This window comes from Saccostrea cucullata, unplaced genomic scaffold (assembly GCF_032062105.1).
Source record: "Saccostrea cucullata isolate Sc308-1 unplaced genomic scaffold, CSIRO_AGI_Scuc_v1 ctg20280, whole genome shotgun sequence".
NCBI lineage: Eukaryota > Metazoa > Mollusca > Bivalvia > Ostreida > Ostreidae > Saccostrea > Saccostrea cuccullata.
Genome location: NW_026937577.1, coordinates 1 through 7,976, shown reverse-complemented (window position 1 = coordinate 7,976; position 7,976 = coordinate 1). Strand labels below are relative to the sequence as shown.

The following is a 7,976-nucleotide window of genomic DNA, read 5'->3' as shown; positions in this document are numbered from 1 at the left end:
AAGTTTAAATAATACCTTGTTATATATATATATATATATATATATAGTGGACCCTCATTTATCCGGACGCTTTGGTTCCCAGTCATTTTGTCCGGATATGTGAAGCATCCGGATATCTGAATCACCAGTTAAACAAGACAAAATAACATTTAAAAATTTCGTTCCAATGAAAAATCGTCCGGATACTGAAGCATCCGGATATCTGGCGTCCGGATATCTGAAGGTCCACTGTATATATATATATATATATTATAATATTTTTAATTTCTTTTTAATAATATGTAGGAAATTTTATGAGAATGTACTTTGAATATTTTATTGAAGAAACCTGATGATCCATCCCTAAATGAACTGATTCAGGGTTCACTGGATATAGAGAAAGCACGTGCAGATATATAAGATCTGTATGAACTCCTTATTGTGATTCTTTACATAAATTGATTTATGCCTAATCAGATGCACTGAGGATGTATTTATTTTGAAAAGATCTCATTAGAAGACAGAAAGGTAACTCCTTAGTAGGGCATAATTGATAATTTATTCTAACAATGATTAGAAATACGCCAGGAATAGTTTTCCCTTTACTCTTACATAAGAAATGCATTGCAATGATATATTGCAGTTTTTGACACAGAATAGATCAGTTGCTAATGAAGCATTAAAGACAAAGATACAAAACCTTTAAAGTTGGTGCTGAGATTTTGATTTTGTGCAAAGTTCTCCTGTTCCTCCAGAGTACCGTTTATGTTGAACCCTGACTGCCTTGCCTGTAGCAAGAGAGGGTAAAAATCTGGGGGTAAAGCCAAAAACATAGAAGGAGAATGCCGAAGATGCAGGTCTTGTGATATGCAACAATTACTGCACAATAATGGTTTGGCAGGGTGTGCCTTAAGCTTAGTGTTCTGTCATGCTCAAGTTGTGCTCCATTGCAAAGACATAATTATAAACAGATTGTACATTTGTTTTCCAGGAAATTCAAATCTACCAATATATATATACCCTAACTTAGGTGATACCATTGAGGTACTGGAATCATAGTTCTTGGCATTTTTGTCTTCCAATTGCTGATATCTTTCATTTTCCAAAACTTGTAGCTGGTGGCCACTAGAGTTTGTAAAAGCTTGTTTCTTGTATATGTCTTGCGTAAAAAATATAGATATAAAGTAGTTGTTAGTATTTGGAATGGTTTGGCAAAAAAAACAAAAACAAAAAAACCAACAACAAATTAACCGAAAATAAATGTGTTGGAGAAGGATTGGATATCTAAGATCTGAAATTTATAAAGTTGCACTGAAGAGTTGTCTTTGGAACAAACCTAGCAAGTCTATACGAGGGCTGTTCGGAAATTATTGAGACAATTACATTTACTCCATAAAGGACGGAGATAATTTCATGAAAATTCATCAACATCTTATAAAGAACGAATAAAACACTTGAGCAAAATTTCCAATTCCTACGATAATTAGATAAGTTTCGGTGAAGGAATAAATATGTATATATCTATCGACCTGGAGCAGCCTCGTAATGTCATTTAACGTTACGTTAGCCGTAGATTGTTTAGCATGTGAAACGATCGGGAAGCGTTTAATACTCTTCCTTCTTTGTTATTACATATATGATATAACAAAAATCAAACAGTCTCTTTTCTTTAAACTATTCTTTAAAAATGTATGATGTTGCTACCCCAGTCAAAAATTTTCATTTGTGAGAAAGGATGACTTAGAATCATGCAGTGCCAATTTATGCAACGCGGGTTAAATACCTTAACAATGTAAATACTGTACGTAATAACTCATGGTCGTCCAGATCTTTTAATTTTACTCAAGTTAAAATAATTGTTAAAAAAATGTATACCAATGAAATAACAAACCTTAACACATAAGTTTATTCTCGTTGTTATTGTTTTAGCAGGTTGTTCAGTCTTGAAAAGAGTTCTACATTGCGCTACACAAAATTTTAGGTATGATGGCTGCTCCGCCCTTGACGTCAAAATCCATTTTTTCGTTGTTAGCCAATTTCTCTACCACGCTTAATTTTTTTATGATCTCCGTATTTCTGATCATAATTCTATCAAAGTTACACAACATGAATTTGAACTAAAGCTGAAAAATTATACACTTAAACTGAATTATTTTCGCTCTCATTATGGATCCACGAAGAGTTAGAATTTTGGGGTTACATATTTTCAATATCTGATTCTGCGACTGCTCCGGGTACCCCTACTATTGACATATTTATATACCATTGTAGAGGAAATATTTAATATTTGTAAAATATTTCTTGCTCTCATTAATTTTTAGTGTATGTCAAACGTATATACCAATTTTCACCGAAAGATGTTCATTAGAAAGCAAAATATAAACATTGTCTCAATAATTTTCGAACAGCCCTCGTACACTGTACCTGCATGTTTTTTATGTCAATAGCTTAATTTAATAGCTGTTTATAACCACGGTAAAGAATAAAGTTTAATTTTAATCAGCATTTAAGTACTGTTAATTGAGACTCTATTCTCCTAGTTGGTGCAGATATATAAAATTTTATTTTTTGTTAATGGTGGGGTAGGGAAAGAGTTTTTCCTTTTTCATAAAGCAGACATATAATTTGGAAATATGTGTACATAAGATGGATGTATGAAAACTACTATCTTAATGGCTTTGGCCTAAAAAAAATAATACATAGATTCAAGTCTGAAAGCATGCAAGCAATTTCAAATCAAGTTTTTAAATGAGATTTACCTCCCTTGAAACATAGACAGAACAGATGTAGGTTATATAGCATAGCACTAAGCTTAACTGTAAAAGAGTCGTGCTGCAATAATTAATCAGTTCTGCATGAAAACAGAGGAATAAATTCTAGCAGGTCAGAATTTCCAGCAATTTCTCTCACCATGTCTTGTGATGAGAATTAACAAATGCAGAATTTTAACCTATCTCATTATAATTTAAAATCTAGTCGTCTTGGATGTAGAAATAATTAAAACCACCTACCATCCCATACCGAAAAAAGTTATAACTTAGTTATAACTTTTGTAACTAAAAAAAGTTACAAAAAAGTTATAACTAAGTTATCGGAGTTTGGAATGGCATGTTTTAAGTGAGGTATAATTTAGTTATAACTTAGTTACAAAAAAGTTATAACTTTTGCATAACTTTTCACCTTTTATTCAACATAAATACAGCAAGTACATAAAAGTTATAAAAAAGTTATAACTACAAAAAGTTATACTTATTAAAAGTTACACAAAAAGTTATAAAATAGTTACAAAGTTATACTTTAGTTATACCCAAATAAACAGTGGAAAAGTTACAAAAAAGTTATACCCCAAAAAAGTTATGAAAAAGTTACAAAAAAGTTATACCCGGAAAAAGTTATACCCAGGAAAAGTTATAACTAAAAAAAGTTATACCTATTATAAAGTTATGAAAAAGTTACAAAAAAGTTATACCCATTAAAAATTTATAACTAAAAAAAGTTATACCTATTATAAAGTTATGAAAAAGTTACAAAAAAGTTATACCCCAAGAAAGTTATGAAAAAGTTATAGAAAAGTTATACCTAAAAAAAGTTATAACTGCAAAAAGTTATAACTATAAAAAGTTATACCTATTAATAAAAACTTTCGTAAAAGTTCCAGTGAAATTATACACTGTATGTTAACCTGTTGTGGATTTACTCAGTTATAAGCTTTTAAAAAGCTACTCATTAAAATTTAAAAAAAAAAAAGATTTTTGAAATTTATACAAAAAAGATTATTTAAAACATATTAAAGGCAATAACAATTTTACCTAACAAACACGATAAAGATAGCTTGGTTTATTGTCAAATACAACTAAATGAATGCACATGCAATTGTTTTCAAAATTCAAGTGTACCTTATTTTTCATCATGTCATCTACAACAGATTGAAATTTCTCTGGTTGTTTTAAAGAATACATTTTTAGCATATAGCAATTAGGGTCTTTGTAAAATTACCTAGCAAACTGCATTCTACTCTTGCTAATTGTATAAACAGACATCACTAATTTTTAAATATTAACACCCTATTTATTTTTGATCTAGCTGTATTTAAAAAAAAAGAAAGGTTCTAAACAGTGATTTCAGTTACAGTTTCTAGCTGCATACCACCCTCCTTGCACAGGTATCCTTGCAGGTGTACAGTTGTTTATCTTTATTATTTGAAGATAGGCTGCACTGAAAGTTGGCTGAGTTAGCTGACAGACTTAGCCATCGTTTGACAGGCCGCACTGGTAGTAGACCAAGTTAGCTGACAGACTTAGCCATTGTTTGACAGGCCGCACTGGTAGTAGACCAAGTTAGTTGAAGGACTTGGCCATCGTTTGACAGGCCGCACTGGTAGTAGGCCAAGTTAGTTGAAGGACTTGGCCATCGTTTGACAGGCCGCACTGGTAGTTGGTCAAGATAGTTGACGGACTTGGCCATCCCTTGACAGGTCGCATCTGTAGTTGGTCAAGTTAGTTGATGGACTTAAACCGTCCCTTGACAAGCCGCACTGGTAGAAGGCCAAGTTAGTCAACGGTCTTAACCGTCCCTATATTGACAGGCCGTACTGGTAGTAAGCCGAGCTAGTTGACGAACTTGGCCATCTCTTGACATGCGGCACTGGTAGTAGGTTAAGTTAGTTGACGGACTTGACCATCCCTTGAAAAGCCGCTCTGGTAGTAAGCCAATCTAGTTGATGGACTTGGTTGTTCAATGACAGGCCGCACTGGTAATAGGCCAAGTTAGTTGAAGGACTTGACAGGCTGCACTGGTAGTCAGCCGAGCTAGTTGATGGACTTGGTCATCCCTTGACAGGCCGCACTGGGTCAGCCGAGCTGGCCGAGGGACTTGGCTGGTGGTCTGCGTCCCTCATTTTAGCTGGTCAGACGTCTTGGCTGGCGGGCAGTGTGACTGGTAGTCGGCTAAGTTTTCGTTGAAATATGCTTGCAATTTTAACCTTTTCTTCAATTCTGCAAAAAATTGTAAAGGTTCAAAATTTAGATTATAGATATTTAGATGTATATTTCCAGCACTCATTTGCATATCAAATTGAAAACACTCTTCCATATCAATTAATTCAAATTCATTAATTCATCCAAAACATGGAAAATACAAGACTAATTTAAGATCTATACTTACAGGAATCAGTTTTAGATTGAAAGATTTATTGAATTTTGAAATGAAAAAAAAATTTACTTTACCTTAAACAAGTAATATTTTGAAGAATTTCATGTACTCCAGGTCAGGACAGATTCAGCTCATGGAAACATCATGTACCAATATTCTGCTTTATAAAAAAAAAAAGAAAATTAATGTTAAATTACTCATTTCATTGCATTAATTAATGTTGCAGCTAGATCATGTTATGATCATGCTGATGCGTATAAGGCTTCACAATATTTTAACAGTTCAGGGAATCTAAAACAATTGTGGGAATAAATATGACAAAGAACAACATATTTGATTAATATACTAAATGCTGAAAAATATTATGCGTTTCAAATACTTTCAATTTGTTTACTTCAGTCTTTGTCATTCGACATACCAATCAAAACAAACAAGAAATCTAAGATTCACACGCCTAGAATTTTGTTCATTCCCAATATTTCTTCTTTTTGGAATGTTATTCCAGAGGTACTAAGTATACTTTACCAAAATCAATAAAATGTTAGCATAAATATCGCCTTACCAACTGGTTTTATCTCCTTTTTTTCTATCAACACTTTCGACATCCAAACATTCAAATCGTCCATGGAAAAATCCGCGCTCTGTTATTGACCAATCATAGAACTCAAAAACGTCACGTGATCGAAAAAAATAAATAAATAATTCATAATTAATTTATTTTAAATGCAAATAAACCTAATTGTGTAATTTTAAACTTAAATTAAAAATATAAATACCAGTTGGTGTTAAAATTTTGAATTTATCTTAGTATCAACAAAACGGACATCGGAGGCCGCCATATTTTTTGTTGCCGCCATTTTGAATTTAATATTTGTTTATTTGTGAAAATAACTATTATAACTGGGTTATTTAATTATGCAAACAATAAAATCTACATGTACTAGTCATTTGCTTAAATCTTAATATAACTGGCAGTCTTTATTCACAACATCGTAATATCTGTTCAACATGAACATGCACATACTCTATGCTGTTGTTTATCTTTTTAGCCACCCATATTACGACTGATTTTCTTCAGATTTCAAACAACCTGTGTAGAATTGTACCATTCAGAGATTGTGTAATACCCAAGCTGAAATATTTACGATGTGTTGGCCACAAAGGTTACCTAGTACAAACACCTGTCTCACAGAAAACAATAGGGAAATTTACACAGTTTTGCACACGAAGAATCCGTGCAAAATTCACATGACTTCATGAGATTACATTTCATACTGTTTATATCTCTTGCAGTACATTTATATTTCCCCAGAATTATGAAATATATTCATTCCCAACTTCAGATGTAAGTGCATTATTATAATTTACAAGACAAATATGTTGTCTCATCAGGGTCTCAATAAATACGTATTTCCTAAGAGAGAGAGAGAGAGAAAGAGAGAGAGAAATTAATTATTCTCAACTTTAGTTGAAACTTACATGACAAATATCAATTTAAATAGACAATAATATTTATTACACACACATGACATGTACTGTGTACACACCCTCAAACACCACAGAGAGAGAGAGAGAGAGATTATAGATGTAATTCACAAGATTTTATTTCACATCCCTTCTGTTGAACTTGACATGGCTGTGGACAGCATATTTATTATGAATGAGAAGTCGATCACTGGTAGTAAACAATATTATTGTCAGGAATTGACGAAGTTTTCTGCTGCAGTGTTTGAAAAAAAAAACCATTTTGAACATGATCAAAATTCATTCAAATTAACACTTAGTTATAATGTTATTTTTGAAAAAAAAAAAAGTCGGTGTCAAGTAGTATCCATTAAATAACCCCTAAAACTTGTAAATTTATACTGGTAATGCTTGAAAATGGCTAAGTTCAGAAAAGTTATGTTTTAGTTATACATGAAAATGACAAAGTCCAGAAAAGTTATGTTTTAGTTATACATGAAAATGGCTAAGTCCAAAAAGTTACATTTTAGTTATACATGAAAATGACAAAGTCCAGAAAAGTTATGTTTTAGTTACACGTGAAAATGGCTAAGTCCAAAAAGTTACATTTTAGTTATACATGAAAATGACAAAGTCCAAAAAAGTTACATTTTAGTTATAACTTTTTTGTACCTCACAGGCTAGGTATAACTAAGTTATACTTTAGTTATAACTTAGTTATAACTTTTTTCGGTATGGGATGTTATATGTTTCCCCTAACATGTATATATAATTAACTTTGGCATCTGAAGATGTATGTATGAATTCATTAAAACTTTGAAGGCCGATATAGATTTTAAAGAAATTTTTTGTTATCAAATGTGGCCTTGGGCATATAAGCTTGAAAGTTTTAAATTTGACACGCACTTGGTATTTTAGAATTATATTCTTAAATAAATTTCGTCTCTCTAGACAGTCTTTAAAGGAGCTTAAAATGTAAAAAGTTGAATTTTGATTAAAATTTCTTAATCATTTTAGTAATCTAAATCCCAATTAGCATTTTCTTTATTTATTGGTTTCTGTAAATTACTGATTGTATTCATGCATTTCTGCAATTTACATGCAGTGACCATTTTTGGCTCATGCAAGATAAGTTTCAAGATCTTACTTATTTAATTGTAATGGATTTTTTGAATTATTAAATTAATATTTTTGAATTGTTTCAGAATATAACTCCTTATAATAATATTGAAACATTTTGAAATAAATATGTTGTGTATGAATTTTATCAATTGAATTTATTCTATAAAAATTATCAAAATTTTAATGTGTAAATACACACCAAATTTTAAAGAAAATGAAGAATAAATATATGCAGTCAAGTTTGTTTAGATTCAAACCAG

General features: G+C 31.4%; 1 long non-coding RNA gene across 4 annotated transcripts; it reads right to left on the bottom strand.

Moving 5' to 3' along the window:
- Window positions 1–2,999: 2,999 nt before the first annotated feature.
- On the bottom strand, window positions 3,000–6,093 carry LOC134248430 (uncharacterized). 4 transcript variants are annotated; one of them, XR_009988049.1, is made up of 4 exons: window positions 5,693–6,093; window positions 5,205–5,290; window positions 3,482–4,973; window positions 3,000–3,409 (listed from the first exon to the last, which is right to left on the bottom strand). It is a non-coding gene; the product is annotated as an uncharacterized LOC134248430 (long non-coding RNA). The 4 variants fall into 4 exon arrangements; XR_009988051.1 differs by having other exon boundaries at window positions 3,000–4,434; window positions 4,489–4,973; window positions 5,693–6,088; XR_009988048.1 differs by having other exon boundaries at window positions 3,000–4,973.
- Window positions 6,094–7,976: the final 1,883 nt, after the last annotated feature.